At 40.0% G+C, this 22,944-nt stretch overlaps 1 protein-coding gene across 7 annotated transcripts in view; it reads right to left on the bottom strand.

Moving 5' to 3' along the window:
• AMBRA1 (autophagy and beclin 1 regulator 1) overlaps window positions 1-22,252 on the bottom strand; it is a 171,660-nt gene extending 149,408 nt beyond the window's left edge. For 3 of the 7 annotated variants that reach the window (XM_028111356.2, XM_088017908.1, XM_088017909.1), the window contains exon 1: window positions 22,036-22,248. The gene's annotated coding sequence lies outside the window, so the exon portion shown is untranslated. Of the gene's footprint in view, window positions 1-17,961; window positions 18,107-22,035 lie in introns of all 7 variants that reach the window. The other 4 variants (XM_028111350.2, XR_015766670.1, XM_028111349.2 and 1 more) reach the window with 4 other exon arrangements.
• Between the last annotated feature and the right edge of the window lie 692 nt (window positions 22,253-22,944).

Below are 22,944 nucleotides of genomic sequence, written 5' to 3'. Positions count from 1 at the left end.
CAGGCAAAGAATTTGGGGCAAAGCAACACAAATCTAGAACAGGTAGACCCAGGGAACACATTCTGAAGGCAAACACACCTGGAAGCAGGAAAACATCAACTATTACCTGAATTGTGTATGTCCTGTGTATGGACTTCTAAAAGATATCCTAGAATATGCCAAAGTGATAACTGTGGTAAATCTAGGTAGAGAAATATTTTTTTTATCCATAATTTCTAGATAAGAGATGACACAGTATAGTGGTATATGGGCCCTGAAATCAGACTGGCTGAATGAATCCCAGCTCTGTCATTTTCTTGGTAAAAGAGGGCTTCTTAGAAGAGTTACCTAACCTCCCTACACTTCAGTTTCCTCATCTATAAAATGTGACCACTAATGGTATGTATATGATAGGGCTGCCGTGAGGATTAAAAGATTTACCAAATGAAAAGTACTCACTATTCTAGAATTCTAATGCTTGTACCAGAATAATTTCATTCTGTAATGAAGAATTAAAATTAAAATAGCAGTAAGAAAAATAAAAAAATTTAGGCCATGAAGTCCTGTAAACAATCAGATAAATTAAATTTAATACATTCTTCTAGGCAAAATGGAATTATCCACTGCAGCAGTTTCCAAACCATTTCACATAAAAGATCTGAGTATTGACATCTTTAAAAAAATAAAATAAAGCCACAAGAAATGGTTAAAATAATTCCTAACACTTTCATAGTGCTTTTCATGTCCCAGACACTGTTCATAGCACTCTACATAAAGTAACTAATTTACAGTCCTCATGGCCCCTCTATCAGGGTTCATGAGGTCCCCAGGGAACAAGTCAGTCAGTAGTGCATTCAGGATTCAAACCCAGGCAGTTTGGCTCCAGAATCTGGATACTTAATTACTACAGAAAACTCCATCGTGCCTGAGATACAACCTCCTATTCAGTCTCTCTTCTATGTCATTTACTACCCTCACATGTATTAGGCCCTCAATAAATGTTTCACTGTCTTAACAATATCAACTGGAAATCTGCTTGTCTTATATTTGTAATGTTCCTTTCCTCAAAGAAATGAATGAATGACATTAAGGAAAAATGAAAAAAATTCTCACTCCTTCCTTTACAGCAATATACAGTTTTTGAGAGAAAAAGGTGACTATAAACCCTTTGACCAGAAGTAACTCTGAATTTGATAAAGTATCATATGAGACTTTATCATGACATTCAGCTACTATGTATTTACCCAAGCAACTACCAACTCCATCAAATAAGAAAAATTACTTCTCAATAGGAAATAGAGATAGATGCCACAGTACACTGACTTCTGTCTGGCTGCTAGGAGAGAACACAGATCTTGAAAAAATTAATCAGCAGATGTGACTATGCATACTCTGTCAAACCTGTGCATACTCTTTTGTCAAACATGGACTACAACATAAACACATCTCAGAAAAGAAGGGGACTCTTACGCGTAGTCTCATGCCAACCCTTTGTCACCCACGAGGCAGGCGCAAGTGCTCTTGACCTCCCTGCACTGCCAGAGTTAGTTCCCAGAGGCTCTATCACTAACTTAGTTTACCATCCTGTGCTAGATTCTCTCCGAAGACAGTTGCCATCATTTCTGTCCTACCCTACTCCCATACTGCCCCACCCATTGAGAGATAACATATTTCTCACCCCATGAATACAGGCTGACCTGGTGACTTACTCTGAACACAGAATGTGGCTGAAGGGATGATGTGTCAGTTCCAGGCCTGGCAGCTTCATATTTGAAAGACAGCATACTTAGAACAAAGTACAGAGGCAGTGGATAGTCTGAGAGCAGGGAAGGGAATATGAGATGTTTCATCTTTGAGGCTTCAAAGTGCCAGATATAAAAGTGATGTGATTTAATGGGTAAAGATAAGACGAAGAGGTAAGAAGCTTCAATGACTGATTTGTACCACTGAGTTGTTATATAATCTTTTACAAATCACACTGGTGCTGAATTTCATTTTTCTCCATGTACAAACTGAAAGTAATCACACCCTTTTTGTACCTTAAAGGAATAATGTCCTTGGAGTATATGAGAAGAAATGAGTTACAAAAAATTCAAGGCAGAGTTACTACTTTTGGAAGTAAAAGCCAAGTTAAGAACCAACAATAAGGATAGTACACAACCAATGGGAGTTCGCACAAAGAAGCTTGGCACTCACAGTTCTGAGAGAGTGCAAAGGAAATCAGAGGAGCCATGAAGCAGAATCAGAGAGTACCTCTAATCACCTGACAAACTGGAAGCAAATAATTTGAGAGAATCAAAACCAATACAATCAAAATTATACACAGACCCTTTATAAAAAGCCAAAAGCCCAGAAATAAAATGCTAATAATTAGAACATGCATTCCTACTGCAGATATGCACAACATTTATGTTCAGAATTACAAATATTCCAAAATACAATTGTCTCCATCTAGAATGTCAGGCTAAGAGGTAATAATGAAGCGAGTACCTGGTACAAAAGTGGTCACCCCAAGTTTATCAAGAGCAAGCAATATGACCTCTTTTTTGTTCTCATATCCACCATCACCCCCAATGTTTTTCATATAACTCAGAATAAGGCATACCTCTATTTGTATATCACAAATAGGCTAACAGCTTTACAAAATACTTCAAAGACACAAAACTAAATTCTAATTACTGTTATTACAACAAAGAGGAGGAAAAAACACTAGATTTTCTGCTACAGAGTTTGCTTACTAGGGCTTCCGAAAGTAACTCACAACGATGTAACCTAATGTCTGAAACACAGCAGAGTTTGTACTTGAACACAAAGTGTGATCAAAACTGGAAACAGAGGGCGCCTGGGTGGCTCAGTTGTTAAGCGTCTGCCTTCGGCTCAGGTCATGATCCTGGGGTCCTGGGATCGAGCCCTGCGTCGGGCTCCCTGCTCCACAAGAAGCCTGCTTCTCCCTCTCCCACCACCCCTGCTTGTGTTCCTGCTCTCGCGATCTCTCTGTCAAATAAATAAATAAAATCTTTAAACAAAACAAAACAAAACTGGAAACAGAAAGCCGTTAAGTCCCAAATTTGAGACTGACAATCTTTCTTATTGCCACTTACCTCAGAAGGATAACAAAAAAAGAAATGAAGTTTTATCTGCAAACTATTCTGGGGAAGATGTGCACTGAGAATACGAGAACCCCTGGAAACATAAGGAAGAGCAAAGAGGAAACCATGGAACCAAGACGAAAGTGAAGCTCAATTTTTGAGGCCCAAGCTATCAACAGAATCAAGAAGCCAGGAAGGTTACCCTTAAATGCACAAAAATGGCAAGAGATCTTCCATTAGTAAGCAAAGGAAAAAAAAGTAGCTTTTGATGGAAGAAATTTCACAGAGGCAAAAACAGCTTAACCCCAGAACTGTGGAACTGACCCCTGCTGCCTCAGGCAAACAGGCCGCATGACTTTGGCAAAAACATACCTTTCATCCACCAACATTAGGAGTTTGAAGTAGAGCCGATTTCAAATCATGAAGGGTGGCATCTTTGTTTTCTGCAGTCTTTGGGAAAAAGATGACTGTGACTCTCCTCCCAGGAGTAACACACTGCCCCCCAGCATTCCTGGAAACCTCTGGAGCCACAGCAACAGTAGTGGAAGATGCTGTGAGAACATCACCCCAAGAATCCTCACAAGCCCCCGGACAGACGAGAGTACGGAGATTATTGAGATGAGATTAGTTAAGAAAAATAAAACCTGGAAGAGGTTAAGAAATGCATCTAGGTTTGCAAAATGAGTCGGTAGCCAAAGCAGGATTTGAATTCGGGCTTTTCCTTCAGATAGCATCGGAACGGGCTTGACTCCCAGTCCCTGGCTCAGCAGATACTGTGTTCAGTGTTCTCCAATGTTAGAGTCAGCCCAGGTCAGGTTCTTGGCTGACTAGAATAGGGAAAGAAAAAATTTCCCTCAAGGCTTCAGGAAAAGAAGAAGTCAAATTATTAAATGTAGAGCTCTTATGCTAAAAGGTCTGGCTGCTCATCCATCTTGCCAATCATATTTCTCAGCCAATCAAAATAAGTCACTGGATTTAAGAACCTAGCCATTTTAAGCTTTGACTAGAACCTGGATTCCATTTCCCCAACTTTCCCAATAAAAACACTTAAGGGGAGGAGAAGGATACAAAAGTAACGACAGCCAAGAAACATTTATTGAACATCTACCATGTACTCAGCACTATTCTAAGCACTGAGGATACTCTACTGAACAAGAACATTCCTGCCCTCAAGAAGCTTCTGTGATTATGTAACTAAAAATTGAGGATACTTTCAGGGTACCTGGGTGGATCCATCAGCTGGGCAGCCGGCTCCTGATTTCAGCTCAGGTCATGATCTCAGGGTCCTGGGATCAAGCCCCACGCTCAGCAAGGAGCCTGCTTGAGGATTCTCTCTCCCTCTCCCTCTGTCCATCCCCCACCCCTGCACTCCTTCTCTCTCTCTAATAAATTAATAAATCTTAAAAAAAAAATCAGGATACTTTCATGCTAGGAAGAAAATATGGAAATTAATGTTTTTGGGGGGTCAGATTAAAGGGAGGAAATCAATAGCTGTGAATCACTTTCCATTTTTCTATGAATGAACCTGAGAAAATATGAATAAGTCAGGAGAAATCTTAAAATATTTTCATATAAATTAATACAATAAATATAACCCAACATTACTTCCTATTTTTTTTAAAGATTTTATTTATTTATTTGAGAGAGAGAATGAGAGACAGAGAGCATGAGAGGAAAGAGGGTCAGAGGGAGAAGCAGACCCCCCGCTGAGCAGGGAGCCCAATGTGGGACTCGATCCCGGGACTCCAGGATCATGACCTGAGCCGAAGGCAGTCGCTTAACCAACTGAGCCACCCAGGCGCCCATTACTTCCTATTTTTAAGTAATTATATATGACTAAATTTGAAAGCATCCTTACCTCAAGAGTAAACAGTGATCTTTTTTTAAAAAGATTTTATTTATTTATTTGAGAGAGAGAATGAGTGCACAAGTGGGGGGGAAAGGACAGAGAGAGGGGAAGAAGCCGACTCCCCACTAAGCAGGGAGCCCGACGCTGGGCTTGATCCCAGGATCCTGGGATCACGACCTGAGCCGAAGGCAGACGTCCCAAAAGTAAATAGTGATCTTAAAACCTTGTAAGTACGTGGCAGAAAAATCCCAATATTTATTGAATTATTGCCAGCTGATAAACACAAGTGGCAAAAATAACATATATTTAGGGGCGCCTGGGTGGCTCAGTCGGTTAAGCGACTGCCTTCGGCTCAGGTCATGATCCTAGGATCCTGGGATCGAGCCCCACATCGGGCTCCCTGCTCAGCGGAAAGCCTGCTTCTCCCTTTCCCTCTGCCTACCTGTGCTCTCTGCCTCTCTGTCAAATAAATAATTAAATAATATCTTTAAAAAAAATAACATATTTAAAGCAATACTTTTATGTAACATTCATTGAACATTTGCTACACACCTGGCAGTGCTGCCCACTTTTCCATATATTATCTCATTTATTTCTCACAAGAACTCTCTGAAGATAGGTACTATCATTATCCACATTTCACAAGTCCCAAAACTGAGGCTTGGAGAGGTTAAATGATTTGCCTATGTGGAGGAAAGATTCAAAAATCGAATCAGTTGCCAAAGTCCATGCTCTAGCCACAATACACACTGCTTCTATAGAATAGGCATTAAACCTCAGATACAGAAAAAATTCCTTTTTTTCGTGTCCTCACACCTAGAAGGTCATAATTATAAACGGTTGATTCAGAAGAGAGAGAGAATGAATAAATTCAAGTGAATCTGAGTCAGAACACAGTGACTCACTCATGCTATACCCTTAGGCAAATTCCAGGACATCCGTGCCTCAACCTACCTATCCATAAAAGGGGCTGACCTCACCAGAGCTAACCATTACTTGCCTCCTAGAGGGTTGTGTTAATTAATATTTATAATTTTATTTTATTTTATTTTTTTAAAGATTTTATTTATTTATTTATTTGACAGAGAGAGAGAGAGACAGCAAGAGCAGGAACACAAGCAGGGGGAGTGGGAGAGGGAGAAGCAGGGTTCCCGCTGAGCAGGGAGCCCGATGTGGGGCTCGAACCCAGGACCCTGGGATCATGACCTGAGCCGAAGGCAGACGCTTAACGACTGATCCACCCAGGCGCCCAATATTTATAATTTTAAATTAAACATTTTATTTTGAGATAATTGTAGATCTACATGCAGTTGTAAGAAATAATAGTGAGAGAAGATCATCAGATGAAAGAGACAAGGAAAACTATAGTGTTATTATTATTGCTTTGATTCTAGAGCAAAGCACCAGAAATCAAGGTAAATGAGTTAAGTGCACCACATGTGATTTGGGGGATGGGCATGGCTATAAAAGGGCATCAGCTGAGATCCTTGTAGTGATGGAAATGTTCAGTATCTTGACTGTATCAATTGCAATATCCTGGTTGTGATAGTGTATTATGGTTTTCTAACATTTTACCATTGGGGGAAGCTGGGTAAAGGGTATACATGATCTCTCTCTCACACACTCACTATTATTTCTTACAACTGCCTGTGTATTTACAGTTATGTCAAAATAAAAAGTTTAAAAAAGGCAGGGGGCACCTGGGTGGCTCAGTTGGTTAAGCATCTGCCTTCAGCTCAGGTCATGATCCCAGGGTCCTAGGATTGAGTCCCACATCGGGCTCCCTGCTTGGCAGGGAGTTTGCTTCTCCCTCTCCCTCTGCCCCTTCCCCCGCTGGTGCTCGCTCTCTCTCTGTGTCAATAATAAAATCTAAAAATAATAATAAATAAATAATTTTTTTTTTAAAAAAGGTAACACTCCTTGTAACAAGTAAAACAATAGTCTGGTCACACTTTCCCTCCCAATCCCTCCCATTCCTACCCTCCTGAGATATCAATGCAAACTCACTGCTTATATAAACATCTGGCAGTTCTTTTTTTCTGTATCAAAATTGGATTATGTAAACTACATACTACCCTGCAACCTTTCTACTTCACCTATTATCACTGTATCGTAGAGCGTTTAAAAAAAATCTTTAAGCACCAAGCAGAATGGCAGGTACGGAATATTTTCTGACTGGAACAAATCTGACAAATGTTTACCATGCTAATGTCTAGTAGCTGAGTCAGCGCATTTAGTGAGAATGAACAAGAGAGTACAATATAGGAGAGACTGCACAAATGCAAGGTCTTCAGCAGCTGTTCTAGGATCCCAACCCCCTCTATGCCTCCTCCATGGAACTATCCTGTAGGCCCAGAGAGGAAGAAATGCTAAAAGATTTCTTTTCAGCAGAAAATTGCTAGAGGGGATAATTCTCCCACATACTCAAGACACAGCAAACTTCCTGAAAACATATTCCTCCTTCAAGGAGAAGCAAAATGTATTGTTGGTAATTTTTTTAAAACATCCATTTTTGTAATAACTACTACCACTATTATTGAGTGCTAATATTTTACATAATCTATCTCTAAAGCCCCCTTCTATCCCTCTCCCCTTTTATAGACAAAAACCTGGCTCAATATGAAATAGCTTGCCCATGATCAGTGAGTACATGATAAAGTTGGTGTTCAAAGCTGTAACACTACTGCTCTTCCCACTTTAACAGGTTTTTCTATATTATCACATGCCAACAGAAGAGAGTCAATAAATTCAACACATGTATTTAGGCAGATGCCATTTTCCACATATGTCTGCTGACTCTGATCCAACTTTTTTTTCCATTTAGCATACTTTGGGGAAACTATACAATATGCCCAGCCCTACTGTAGGTGACAGGGACAGAGAGGTTAAATAAAACAAAACAAAAACCAGAATAGGTCTCCAACCTCAAAGAGCTTTCAGTCTAGTGCGGAGTCTACAACCACAGTACACTGTAACTATATAGCCCCCATACTGAAATGTGGCAAGAACTACCCACAAGGAAGTACAAAGTGCTATGGGTTTGAAGAATCCAGCTATCCATCCAAAAGCAAATGATAATCTCTCACATTAGCTTCCTTACAACTGTTCTTAGTTTCAATTCTTCCCTGATACACAATGTCCTTCTATACAAAACACTGCCCTGAGCACACTCAACAAGTATGAACAAAAGCTTGCCAGCTCATGCCAGCAATAAAGCTCCTTCTCCAAAAATAATGCTGTAATTTTTAAAAAATTTGGCAATGAGGGGTGCCTGAGCAGCTCAGACAGTTAAGTGTCTGACTCTTGATCTCAGCTCAGGTCTTGATCTCGGAGTCATGAGTTCAAGCCCTGCACTGGGCTCTAAGCTGGGCATGAGCCTACTTAAAAAAAAAAAATTAATTAATTTTGACAATGAAAATAAAGTATCTTTAATCTTTTTGGTCAAATCATGGATGTACAGAGTTAAAAGTGACTCAGACGTCGTTTTGAACATAACATCTTAGAAAGTTAAATTCACCTGTCCATTGTTACAAGACTTACTAAGAGTAGCTCTGAGACAAAAGCCCAGGTTTCTCAATTCATTGTATGGGATTCCTTTCCACCACTGCTTCATTTTTAAAAATGAACTTAATGAAGTAAAGATTTTCTCTTCTTTTTTTTTCTTTTAAGATTTATTTATCTGAGAGAGAGAGAGCTCATGAGCTCGAGCATGAGCAGGGTGAGGGGTAGAGGGAGAGGGAGAAGCAGACTCCCCACTGAGCAGGGAGCCGGACGACGACCACGCAGGGCTCAATCCAAGGACCCCAGGGTCACAACCTGAGGGGAAAGCAGACGCTTTATTGATTGAGTCACCCAGGTGCCCCTGGTTCTTCTCTTTTTGTCAATAGATGCAGACATGAATAAACAGTTTAAAGACTATCAAAAACTAACATGCTGGGGCGCCCGGGTGGCTCAGTCGTTAAGTGTCTGCCTTCGGCTCAGGTCATGATCCCAGGGTCCTGGATTGAGCCCCACATCGGTCTCCCTGCTCCGCAGGAAGCTGGCTTCTCCCTCTCCCACTCCCCCTGCTTGTGTTCCCTCTCTCGCTGTGTCTCTGTCAAATAAAAAAAAAAAAAAAACTAACATGCTAAACACCATGATGTGGTACATACAGAGGTAAAGGACAGCCTATCTTTGATATGGAAGAAGCTCTTCAGGCATTTGGGGGTGAAATGTTAATACACTCTATAAAAAAAAAGCCATCAACATCATCATCATCATCTTACCAACAACTAGTATTTTAGGGGTATCCACTATGAGCCAGGCACCTTGCATGTTATTTCTGATCCTTAGAACCACCCTTGAAAGACAGGTGTTATCACCCCACTGTATCTTTGTGTGCACCAGGTTTATGTAAGTATCCCCAAACCCCATGGCTACCCCAGGGGCTGAGCCAGAATTCCAACTCTAGAGTGCAGGCTCTTTTCCCACTATCCTACACTCCCCCCCAAGGACAGAATAACTACACTGCACGTGTGGCTGGGACAACAAATCACTTCAAATTTTGATATAATTTCCTGGCTGGCAGTTAAAATTTAGCCATCTTTTCAATCTTCAGGTTATTTTCACTAATTTTTTTTTTAAGATTTTATTTATTTATTTGACAGAGAGAGACACAGCAAGAGAAAGAACACAAGCAGGGGGAGTGGGAGAGGGAGAAGCAAGTTTCCCGTGAAGCAGGGAGCCCGATGCGGGGCTCGATCCCAGGACCCTGGGATCATGACCTGAGCCGAAGGTAGAGGCTTAACGACTGAGCCACCCAGGCGCCCCTATTTTCTTTCATGATTCTTCAGTGGTCTTCCAGGTTTTCTTTCTTTTCTTTAAGAAACAGATACCCTTTTTCCAAATGCAATCTTTTGTGAAAACACTAAAATATAAGAGATCAAAGTTGAGCTGCTCTGGTTTAAGCAGAGTGGGAGAACCAAAGCTCTTCCCAACTCTCACAGCCACCCCTTAGGCACCTCCAAAGAACACAGTTTGAAAAACATTAACTTGGGGCACCTGGCTGGCTCAGTCAGTAGAACATGGGACTCTGGGTCTCGGGGTTGTGAGTACAAGTTCCATGTTGGGCAAGGAGCCTACTTTATTATTTTTTTTTTATTAAAGATGTATTTATTCGAGGGGGGGCAGGTGTGCATGTGCAAGCAGGGGGAGAGGCAGAGGAGAGAATCTTCAAGTAGACTCCCTAGCTAAGCATGGAGCCCCATCATGGCTGCTATATCATGACCTGAGCCAAAACCAAGTGTCAGATGCTCAACTGACAGAGCCACCCAGGCACCCCAAGCCTACTTTAAAAAAAATAATTAAATTTAAAAAAGAAATGATAGTATAAAAAAAAAGAAAAACACTAATTTAAAACAGAAGACTCTAACTTCTCCATCTCAGCTTTGCCATTTACCATGTGTACAACCTTTGGAAAGAAAAAGTTTCACTTTTTCCTGTCCTTTACAATAGAGATATCACCACTCACTTTATAGGTTTGTTATGAATATTACAAGGAGAAACAAATACAAAATTCCCAGTACATGGTAAGTATTCAAAAGTTGGCTCCCCTCTCTTTTATGCTGCAGAGGTAAAAGTTGTTGCCAATTCAAGAAATCTCAATAAATATATTCGATATTTTTGGTAGCAGAGACGTGAACAAGTAAATGCTCCCATAGCTCAACTAAAATGAACATAATAAATCCATTAAACCTACCTAGCAAGGTAATACCCCCTCCCAGGTTAGCTTCCCAGTCAGTCAATGACCCATGCACCTCAAACCATGATTTTGATAATAGACAAGAGATCCCTTATGAGATACTTTAATGTAAACTCTAAGTGTCTGGTGAATGTGTTAACATTCTCAGTACCTTAACTTTGGCATTTCCTGAGCTGAGCATTTAAACTGGCAACTTAATACTGCATTTAATGAGTATTTTTATGTTTATATGTTCTACAACAGAATCTAATGTTCATTTGCCCATCTTCTGGGCTTCTTTTTCTCCAAATACTACAAAACAAAAATATACGTATGTCATGTGCACCTTCACCTAAGGAATTTTAACCTGGTCCTTCCTAAAGAGTCATTAAGAATCTATTACCTTAGTCTGTTATTGATAATGTGTTCCCATTGCTACATGAATAACAGGAGACCAAACCAATTTTTACAGGAAAAGATTCTCAGTCCTAATCTAAACCCAGCCAACAACTCTCAAATCACACACTCTATGGAAGCTGCAGATGTTGGCTTTGATCCCTATGGTTTAGGAAGAATCACAACAATAATACATCACACTGCCCTGAAAAGACTTGTTTACAATAAAAAACACATCCTTGAGCATTCAATCCAGGAGCCAAAAAGATTCAGAATGCTAATCTTCCATTTTACCAGAAGACCTTGAGCAATTTACCTACTCTCTATTGATTATTTCTTCATAAAGAAAATGAAAATATACTCATTACAATGCCAGAGATACTGTTTTGAATAACCATCAAACAACTATGTCCTGGGGTTACCAGGGACCACAGCAAGTCATCTTTCTCACCTCCCTAATTCCTTAACAAGTCCACACCTAAATCATCCTAGAAAGATAGTTACTAAGTCTTTGAAGAAGATATTTCACAACCTTCCTTGGTAATATTCCAGTATCTTGTCAGGAAATTCTTTCTAATTTGTAATCTATATCCCTTCCGCAGCAATTAAAACACATTCCCTCTTGTCTTCTATGGAAAAAGAACATCTGCTTAATACCACCTGAACAATATCCCTTCAAGAGATTATAAAATATAGGAAGCCCATTTTAAAAAGCTTCATGTAAATGCAACATGGCTTTAAATGGGTCATCTTAGACAAAGAACATGATTAAGAGTCTTAAATTCCCAGTTCCATCACCAACTTGCTCTGAAGATAGGAAGTTAAAACCATGCAGATGCTGTACCTCAATTACCCCATCAGTAAAATGCAAATAATAAAACCAGTTATGTTAGGAGAATTCAGTTCCTCAAAAAGTTAAACATAAAGGAAAGACATTCTCAATCCCAATCTAAGCCCGGCTAACAACTCTCAAATCACACACTCTGTGGAAGCTGCAGATGTTGGCTTGATCCCTATGATCTGGGAAGAATCACAACAATAATACATTACCAGATAGCCCTGCAATTACACTCCTATGCAGATACCCAAAACGACTGAAAACAAGTACTCATACATGCATGTTTACAGTAGCTCTATTAATGATATCCAAAAGGTTGAAACAGTCCAAATGTTCATCAGTGGATAAATGGACAGATTATTGGTATATACATACACAAAAGGTTACGTACTGTTATGATTCCATTTCTTTTTTTAAAGATTTTGTTTATTTATTTGTCAGGGAGAGAGACAGTGAGAGAGGGAACACAAGCATGGGGAGTGGGAGAGGGAGAAGCAGGCTTCCCGCGGAGCAGGGAGCCCGATATAGGGCTCAATCCCAGGATCCTGGGATCAGGACCTGAGCCGAAGGCAGATGCTTAACCACTGAGCCACCCAGGCGCCCCTATGATTCCATTTATATGAGAGAGCCAGAATAGATCAATCAACCAGATTGCTGGTTTCCAGGGCTGGTGGAAGGAGGGAAATGAAAAGAAACTGCATAAACTGGGAACAGGTTTTACTCTGGAATAATCAAAATGTTTTGGAACTATGGAGGTAGTGGTTTCACAACACTGTGAATGTACTAAACACCACTGAATTGTTCACTTTAAAATGGTTAATTTTGGTGGGGCGCTGGTTGGCTCAGTCGGTGAGGCATCTAACTCTTGGTTTCAGTTCAGGTCATGATCTCAGGGTGGTGAGACTGAGCCCCACGTCCTCCCACTCCCCTGGGGAGTCTGCTTGAGATTCTCTGCCTCTCGCCCTTCCTCGGCCCTTCCTTCCCCCACTCACATGAGTGTGTGTACTCTCTCTCTCTCTCTCAAATAAATAAAATCCTTAAAAAAATAATAAAAATAAATTTAAAAAATAAAATGGTTAATTTTCTGTTATGTGAATTTTACCTCAATAAAAAAAAAAAAAAAAAAGGAATGCCAGAAGAGGGGCGCTTGGGTGGCTCAGCCATTGAGGGTCTGCCTTCGGCTCAGATCATGATCCCAGGGTCCTGGGATCGAGCCCCATATCAGGCTCCCTGCTCAGTGGGAAGCCTGCTTCTCCCTCTCACACTCCCCCTTGCTTGTGTTCCCTCTCTCGCTCTCTGTCAAATAAATAAACAAATAAAATCTTTAAAAAAAAAAAAGAATGCTAGAAGAACTAATGAGGACAATATCCATAAAATGTTTAGCCCTTCCCAGGAAGTCATCATATAAAATTCCAGGTAGACTGGTAGCAAAAATGTTTAATATTATCTCAGTATAGCCTATTAGACTCTAAGCAAGGAATATGTAAATGAGAAACAAAAAAGAAATCAAAATAAAGTCTAGAATCACAGTTATACAGTATTCTATATGCCAATAAGAGCCAATAAATAAGCGAATGAATAACGAGATAAATAACCAAGCATATCAGCTGATTAACTATAGCAACAATGGCCATAGAAAAGCAACAAGAAAAAATAAAGGTAAGGAATGAACTTTAAAAGCCAGTAGTACCAAAATACAAAGACGCATTAGGTAGGGAGCTAAGAACAGAGAAGCTAATGATAGCAAAGTTAAAAAAGACATAAACCCTTAAATTCCAAGGCCACATATGAAGACCATGAGAATCTCTACTCTTGCCATTTTAGTTATCCTCAGTCCTTAATCTCCTTCTCCTTTAATATAACCTCCTGGCAAGATACCAAGGCTAGGCCACCATTCCTATCGTCATATTACTTCTTCAAGTATTACTTCTTATGGGGAGACAGACATGCTAATTACCAAAATATAGAGACCATCTCTATCTACTTCCTCCCTTCCCACTTTTTAAATTCACTTCAGTGTGTCTTCTGGCCCTATATTCCTCCAACACTGTTCTTGTTATGATCATCAATGATCTTTGTGTTGCTAAATCCAAAAAATACAGGCAATCACTTTCTCCTTGAAACATGTTCCTCTCTCAGTTTCTGAGATTTCCTATTAAATTCCTTGGATCTTGGTCAGGAACACTCTCCTGTTAGTCTATACATACATTCCCTCTAGGTAATCTTGGCCATTTTTCTTGACTGTAAATACCACCTATCAAGAACATCCAGATTTACTGCCAGGGCCCTTCCAGCAGCACTCAAAGGCTCCTTGCTTGATGTCTCCACTTGTATATTTTCAACAGACAGCTCACATTCAGCATGACTAAAGTTGAAGGTCTTCATTCTACTTCCCAACTCTATAGTCAAAATCTGTTCCTTCTCCAAATGTTTCCATCTCAGAAATGGCAACTTCATCTACCCAGAGATTCATGCCAGAAATTTGGGAATCATACTAGACTCTTCTCTCCTCCCACATTTCCAATCCATCATTAAGTCTTGCCTGTCCTAATTCTAAACTATCTATTGAATCTTAAAAAAAATAAACATAATAATAAAATAAATGTCTATTGAGTCTTTCTACATCCTTCCATCTCCACTGCCTAGAGCCTAATCCAAACCATGATCACCTTTTGCCAGGACCACAGTAAGACATCTTAACTCTCATACTTCTCCCACTTCTCTTCCAAATTTTCCAGTTTCCAAAATTTTTTCCACAAATTTCTAATATTTTCCACAATGTAACCAGAGCAATTTTTAAAAATCATGTATTAGGTCACAACACTCATACTTAAACTCTTCCAAGGCTTCCAGTTATACTTAAGAAAAAAATCCAAAATCCTTAATATCGTCCTCCCTACGTGTCTGTCCTCATCCTATGCCCCTCTCCTTCCTCCCCCATCGCTCACTGTATTCCGGCCACCCAACCTTCTTCCAGCTTCTCAAATGTGCTGTGTTCCTTTCCACCTTAAGGCTTTCATACATCCTATTCCCTTTGCCTTTCCCTTTCATCCTTCTAATCTCTGCTTAAATATCACTTCTTCAGAGAAACCATCCCCAAAGCTCCAATGTAATTCAGGCTCCCCTACTATAATCTCTTTTTCACTTTTCCATCATAGGACTTGATACACTTTGCAATTATACAGTTATTGGTGTATTTTTTGTTTATGGTCTCTCTCCCCTTTGGACTATAAGGGCATAGACAGTGTCCATTTTTATCACCGTAGTCTTAGTATAGTGGTAGTAGTTTAGAGAGTTTAGAATTGTTTAAAGTAGTTTAGAATCAGTATAATTTAGGGTTAAAAGCAAGAGACTATGGAGCCAGACTGCTTAGATTCCAATCCTGGTGCTGCCACTAACTAGCTCGAAGACCTTGGGCAAACTGCTTAACCTATCTGTGTCACAATCTCCACATCTATGAAATGGGAATAATAAAAAATACCTACACCATAAAACTGTTGTAAGAATAAAAAGAATCAATGATACAAAGCACTTGGTACAGTACCTGGCACAAAGCATTTCAATAAGCACTGGTTCTGATCAGCTCTTACTATGGTATCCACAACACTTACTGCAGTGGTGGACATTCAATAAACATTTACTAAATGAATGAATGAATGAATGAATGAAAAAAACAAGACTCCACTATAATCATTATATAGGTCTTTAAAATGACAGAGCAGGAATATTACAGAGACTTCAGAGAGGAAAACAAAAACAGTTAAGGCAAAGACTGAAGTCACCGACAATTTATAATGGCATAAAGGAACAAGAGTAATAAAAAAAGCTAATTCTATTGGATTCCCAGTCTTCACCACTATACGTAAAATATGTTCACTCTTCCAGAAGTTTACACAAGGTGATTTGGTAGCTTTGACTTTTCCCTAAATATCATTCTTTTCCGTGCCTTAAGTCAACTTCTTCCAAATACTTCAAGCACTAATCATAGTTCAAATAGATGGTAAAATTCAGATGCTAAAAATTTTCTACCTGTTTTGCAAAGAAATGCTCTTCTGTTCCTAAAATAGCTCTGGCCTGTTTTACCACACGTATTACAGAATCCTCAAAATTTTGCCATTTCTTTTCTATTTGGAATTCTTTCAGACACTGTTGCTTTCTAGGTTTCTCTTTCCCAGTAAAGATGCATCCTCTAATTTGAAGCACACAGAGAAAGGAGGGAAAAATATGCTGCTTTAAATTCCTATTTCCTATTCAAGTTTTCTCAAAAGACACTAAACTTCAATCTAAGCATCACTATTATTTGTTCTTGTTTGGGGGAACATAAAATCCTTATCATGCTACAATAATAATATTGGAAATGATAACAGCTGTCATATACAGTGCTATCTGCTGTTCTAAATGCTTTATATATATTAACGCATTCAATTCTCACAACTGTATGGTATTCTACACATGAGGAAAGGCATAGAGAGGTAAAGTAACTTGCCCAAGTTGCAGAGCTAGTAAATAGTGGCCCTGGGATTTGGACTCAGACTGCCTGACTCCAAGAATCAGTACCACTAGGCTGTTATGCAAGAGTCTGGAAAGACATGTTTTTCTACCCTGTTTTCACTGGTCACCTAGACTGAACTACTCTTATTCTCTCCCCAAATCAAACAGGCATATTAATCCTGAGCAACTCAGCAAAACTTCAAATGTTTCATTACATCATAAACATACACACCTAAAACAAAGGAATTTTGGTTCATGGGAGAATGAATATATGTTCTATCCTGGGAAGCAGAAATAAACAAATGATGAAATCATGAAATGTGAAATTTGCCTCAGTTAATTCTACAGATAGAAATACAATTCCAGTAAGAAATAGTAAAAAAAAAAAAAAAAAAACTACAAAATACTTGTAATATCTTGGAAGAAAGGTACCAAACAAGATTGTATTATTGTACTGTATATATTGTATTGTACATTGTATTATTGTTTACACATATTCAGCAGTAGCCTACATATTCCCTCTCTCAATTTCATGACAATCCTTCTAAGTCCTTCCCCTCATATAAGGCTAAGAACTTCAGCTTAGTCCCTGCTACAAACAAACCTGAAGGCATGTATTCAATGTTTAAATTCATTGAGCTCAACTTCCAAAGAACAGTTAGCTTGGAAAAAATTAATAAATGAGAACCAATTAAATTCAGGTCACATTAGAAGTAAAAAATTAAACTTATTAGCCAAGCATGCCGGACATTTCTAAGTCACAGTCATCCTTTATTATGCCAAATCCAGTGTCATCATACAAGAACAAATATTACATGTAGCAATCTTAAGTGAAGACTTCCACTGTGATGGCAGCAAGAGAACCTTAATTTAGTGAATCATGATATGCTGTGATTGCAACTTTTTAAGGGGATTAAGGATGCCATAACTGAAGACTCTAATCCCCAAGAAAACCCAGTGCCCTCCTCACTCCTTCATCTGTCAGCCCCCATTTGTTTCTTTCAGAGCACAGCTTAAATTTCAATATTTATCAGGTACCTGGTCAACTCTGCTCCCCACTGGAATAAACTTGGTAAGAGCAAGTACACTCACATCTACCTTTGTATCCCAGCATCTAATGAGCATTAAATAAATATTTGCTAGATGAACAAAAGTCTGAAAAGGTAAGGGTTGGAAAAGAGTTACAAACGGGGCACCTGCGTGGCTCAGTCGGTTAAGTGTCAGCCTTCGGCCCAGGTCATGATCCCAGGGTCCTGGCATCAAGCCCCGCATCAGGCTCCCTGCTCAGTGAGGAGCCTGCTTCTCCATATGCTACTTATCCTGCTTGTGCTCTCTCTCTCAGATAAACAAACAAACCAAGAAAAAGAAAAGAAAAAGAGTCACAATCAAGAAATAGTTCCAAAAAGTCTGTGAGGAATATACTGCACCTTAGGAAACAACACAGTACAAGAACAGTACCCAATGAAGAAAGGAAAAAGTTCGGGTGAAGTAGAGATTATAAACCCCAAGAAGAGACAGAGAACAAGATGGAAAAGTTACTGATCTACAGATGCACAGGCAAGACTAACTGGAAGAGAGGGGGTAAATATTTCAGTCTCACCTCAAAAACATGCAGCACCTCAAACTTGTCTTTCACTAGCGCTTGCAGGCACTCACTCCTTTCCACCTACATATTAGTAAGCTCCTCCCATGCTGGTTTAATGTTTGTCACCTCTCTCCTCCATGACTGTCAGGCATAATGCTGCCTTGAAAGAAGCAAGGTAAAAAATAGATAAATAAATAAAATAGTAAAAATTAAAATTAAAAAAAAGAAAGAAGCAAGGTGTCCAAGAACCTAGATGACATCTACACATTGTTGCTGTAAGATAGGATAGCAGTTAACATCTGAAGAGCACTTTATCTTTTTAAGGCAGTTTCATGTACTTTTTCTCTACGCAAGTATTATAGAAGTATTCTCTTTCCCATTCTTTAAATACAGATTCATAAAAGTATTCAAAGCCTTGGATTTAAATCCCAGCTCTGCTAACATACTTGCTCTCTGATCTTGGTCAAATTATTTACTCTCTCTGAGTTCAGTATCCACTGGGAAAATAATATCCACCTTAAAGGACTGCTATGAGTATTCAGTGAGATAATACATATAAAGAACATGCCCAATAAAGGGCAGTAACCTTCCCTATCGCCTCCTTAAATAATTTGTACAGGATTTCTCAGCTAAGGAAGCTCATAAGCCCAGGACTTAAACCCAGGTCTCCTGATTCCTTAATCTGTCTTCTTCTTACCACATCATTTTGGCAGACTGCCACATACTACTGGGCACATAAATACATTCTGACAATAACTGATCACAAAATTTTTATCTATCAGTAACTAATTTTAGCTTTGCAAAAAGGGAAAAAAATAGATCTAATTAACCGGGGGCAAAAGGGGTTTGAAATTATAAAATATAAATTACCCCCAAACCACGGGACAGGTTGTACCATATACTTCTGTACAAAAATAAATTATGACAAGAAACAGAAAGTTCTCTCTGGGTTTATGAGAAACAATTGGAGAAAGAACCAAGAATGACTATGATTAAAGGAACTTAAGGGTTTTGTGTTTTTGTTTTGTTTTGCTTTGTTTTGTTTTTTGGTAAAACAAACCACTGGGCAAAAAGATCTGCATCCCATCCTAAAATAACTCTATCAAGGCCGAGACACATCTTTAAAAAAAGAGACCTGGGGCGCCTGGATGACTAAGTCGGTTTGAGCTTCTGACTCTTGGTTTTGGCTCAGGTCATGGTCTCAGGGTTGTGAGTTCAAGCCCCATGTGGTGGGGCTCCAGGCTCAGCGGGGAGTCAGCTTGAGATTCTCTTCCTCTCCCTCTGTCCCCCACCCAATGAGCGTGCACACTCCTTCTCTTTCAAATACATACATAAATCTTTAAAAATAAATTTTAAAAAATTAAAAAATGGACACCTGGGTGGCTCAGTCAGTTAAGCATCTGCCTTCAGCTTAGGTCATGATCCCAGAGTCCTGGGATCAGGTCCCGCATTAGGCTCCTTGCTCAACGGAGAGCCTGCTTCTCTCTCTGCCTACTCTCTTCTCCCTCTCCCCCTGCTTGTGCTCTCTATGACAAATAAATAAATAAAATCTTTAAAAAAATTGTTTAAAAAATTAAAAAGAGACCTCAGTGTGCTAACAACAAAACTCTTTTTTTCCAATTCCTTTCAGGGCAGGATAAATGGGAATAGTGAAATAAACTGTCAACAAAAACTGTCAACGTTCATGAAGACCCTTGACGATCATAAATGTTTGGATTCAGTATTAATAAGGAGCAGAAAGGAGCATGATCAAAAAAAAAAAGTTTTGGGGCACCTGGCTAGCTCAGCCAGTAGAACATGCAATTCTTGATCTCGGGATCATGAGTTCAAGCCCCTCACTGGATGTGGAGCTTACTTTAAAAAATAAATAAATAAAAGCATAAAAGTTTCATAAGATTCCTAACGTGTTGAAAATATTTTGAAAATTATACAGTATAAAAAGAAGTTATTACAGTTAGTAAAAATAACCAATTGCTTTCAAATGACATTTCTAACTAATCTTTTCCAAGTGACAAACAAAACTCCTTCCAGGATAAGTTCTAGAAGATATTCAAAGAAGTTCATATCTTAATAATCCCTAAGAACTTTCTCACTAAAAGAGAAGAGAGAACAATTAAGTCACATTCTGAACCCGTAAGTTTCTGAAAGAAAATGCCAGAAGAGAGCCTGATCTGACACTGACAGAACAGACAAGATTTAACCAAGAAAGGTAAATAGTGGAGTAAATTTGTCACAAAGCAGGGCAGAAGCTGATAAGAAGCTCTATCCCTATAACCCAACCACCAGCACCAAAATCAAATTTCTTGTCTTCTTCAATCCAACTTAAACCTCTGCTAACTATCTCCTACAGAAACATAACAAAATGTTCCTAACTTTTTTTGTGACACTCATAGCAAACTCCCACTATTATTTAGCATTAATTAGGAGCCGCTGATATACTATATTAACTATAAATTCTATGCAGAATAAATCTCCAGGAGATAATGTCACATCCTTCTCTAAATTCTTTCCTCTGTTATAAATTTCTCTTCAGAGAGCACACATTCTTAGCCTAACTTCCCAATGTAGATTCTCCACAGTCTGGTGGCTCTTCACTAAACCCTTTCTGGAAGTACTGAGGTCCTGATAACTAGGAAATCACTCATGATCAAGGGCCCTACATTTAAATATGGCTGACCTCAAAAAAAAATTTGAGGAACAATAATCTTTCCAAAACTCATGAGAATTCTTAAAAAAAAAAATCATAGACTTGTATAGTTTCCATCTAAGAACTAGAAATTTAGTCTGTTTTCTCTTAAAACCACTGTCCTACTGATTCTACAGACTATGGAAATACTTATTCAACCTAGAATGACCTCTAGCCTGAATATTTTTTTTCAACAAACAATCTACGCAAATTAGGATCCTGACACTGAATCCAATGAAAATAAAATTAATAAGAACACTTAGTCCCCAAAGTTTCCAAGTTGAGAGAGAAAAGGAAAACACAATGGAGTTGCTGGAATTTTAACTTTCTATTTAAATATCTCAATATTTGAATGATTCTTACACACAACCTGTTTAGTATATGCATAACTAAACCACTAATCAAATATAATAAAACTGTTCGGAAGATGACTCCTTGGGTTTCCTCTGGATTCTTCCTAGAAAGCACTCTCAAGACAAATACTGATTTCAAAATCTTGACCATCTTCCGTTGGACATTAACCCATTTAACACCATAGTTAGAAGATTTCCACTGAGAACAAGCTGAGGGGAAGGAGAAGAAATAAGTATCAACCAGAAAGCAAACTGGACAGCAAACGAAATTTTCTATCAAGAAACAGAACTGTTATTGCTATTCTCACGAAAATGATACAGACTTTGACAAGCAAAACCAGCATGGTCTCTTTACTTATGAAGTACCAGTGACAGAATCTGATTTCCTAGGTAGAAGAGATCACAAACGACAAGTCACTGTGTGCATAAAGTGACAGTAAATAGAAAAAAAAAAGTGAACTTGTAAATGACAAAAAAAAAAAACGACTTAAGGTGCATTTAAAGATCTTTTGGGGACATGGGGAAAAGTCAAGTACCAGAACTCAGTCTCAGTTTCCCTACCCCAAAAAAGCAAGAACATGACACTTCGCTCAGAGTAGCAAGGGGCCCATGTTCCACTTGCCTCCACCTACTCGAAGGTCCCTTCAAAGGCCGGACTCAGAGGGGGTGCCCAGCGCAATTGAGTCATGACACCCGGAGCCTTGGGGGTGGGGAGGTGGGAAGAGAACCGGGGGGTCAAAGCGCGCAAAGCTCTATCCGTTCCTGGAAAGCGATTTTCCCCCCACACTAGGGGTGCCAACACCGGCCCTAGACCCAACATCCCCTTCCTACCAAACCGCGCAGAGCAGCCCCAGCATCTCTCCCTCCTTCCGGCCTCTCCCTCAGTTCGCCGCCGCCTCTCCGACCGCGCCCCCGAACACAGCCGGGTAGCTCCACCTCCGGCCGTGTCTCTGCGGCCGACCCGCCCGCCCACCCGCCGGCGCCAAGGTCTTCTCAACCCGCCGGCGGAAGGATGCCGGGCCGGGCCTCCCAGGCTCCTCCCGGGCCTACCTGCAAAGCGGGCGGGAGCTCCGTCTGCAGCCCAGCGGGGGGACTCAGCCACCGACTGGAAGAAGAGGCAGGAAGGAAGCAAGGGGTCCGCTCTACCGACCAGCGGGAGAAAGCAGCCTGAGCGAGGGCCCTCGCGGATAAGTCAGCCTTCGACCCGGCGCCGCCGCCGCTCAGGAGACATCAAGCAAGAAGACGGCGCAAAAGATCACCGAATACACGAACGCCTCAGACATCGTAGGAAGAGCGCCCAAGCAATCGTCCGAGGAAGTGTAGTCGAGCGCCGAAAAACAGCTCAACTCCAACTCTAGGTCCCACTCCTGTCCGAGGCATGAATAAACAAACCCAGATCATAAGCCGTGGAGTAAAGTAGCCGGTGCTTCTGCCATTTTCTGTGTTGGTTGCCGGCTAAGTTGTTTAGAGCACTGGAGTTTTTCTTGGGTGTTGAAGATCAAGTCATAGCACAGTAACACTTGGCAGTTCAGCGACTACGTTACGCACTCCCAACACTTTTTATCCCAGCTGAGCAAGTGTGACTCTTAGTTTCTTCACGGACAGTGAGGTAAATAAATATACATATGTATGACAGGCACAGAGAGACAATAAGAGAGAATCCAGGGCGCCTGGGTGGCTCAGTCGTTAAGCGTCTGCCTTCGGCTCAGGTCATGATCCCAGGCTCCTGGGATCGAGCCCACATCAGGCTCCATGCTCCACAGGAAACCTGCTTCTCCTTCTCTTACTCCCACTGCTTGTGTTCCCTCTCTCACTATGTCTCTCTTTGTCAAATAAATAAATAAAATCTTTTAAAAAAAGAGAGAGAGAATCCAGACTGAGAAACAAAGTGAGTAATCGCTGTTAAAGCTCCCCTTTAGCAAAGCATAGCAAAGAGAAGCTGGGAAAATTCAGGGTTTT

Source organism: Eumetopias jubatus, unplaced genomic scaffold, assembly GCF_037043125.1.
Source record: "Eumetopias jubatus isolate StellerSeaLion01/CBP00866 unplaced genomic scaffold, mEumJub1_p1.0 scaffold_13, whole genome shotgun sequence".
Lineage (NCBI taxonomy): Eukaryota > Metazoa > Chordata > Mammalia > Carnivora > Otariidae > Eumetopias > Eumetopias jubatus.
This window is presented reverse-complemented; position numbering and strand designations above follow the sequence as displayed.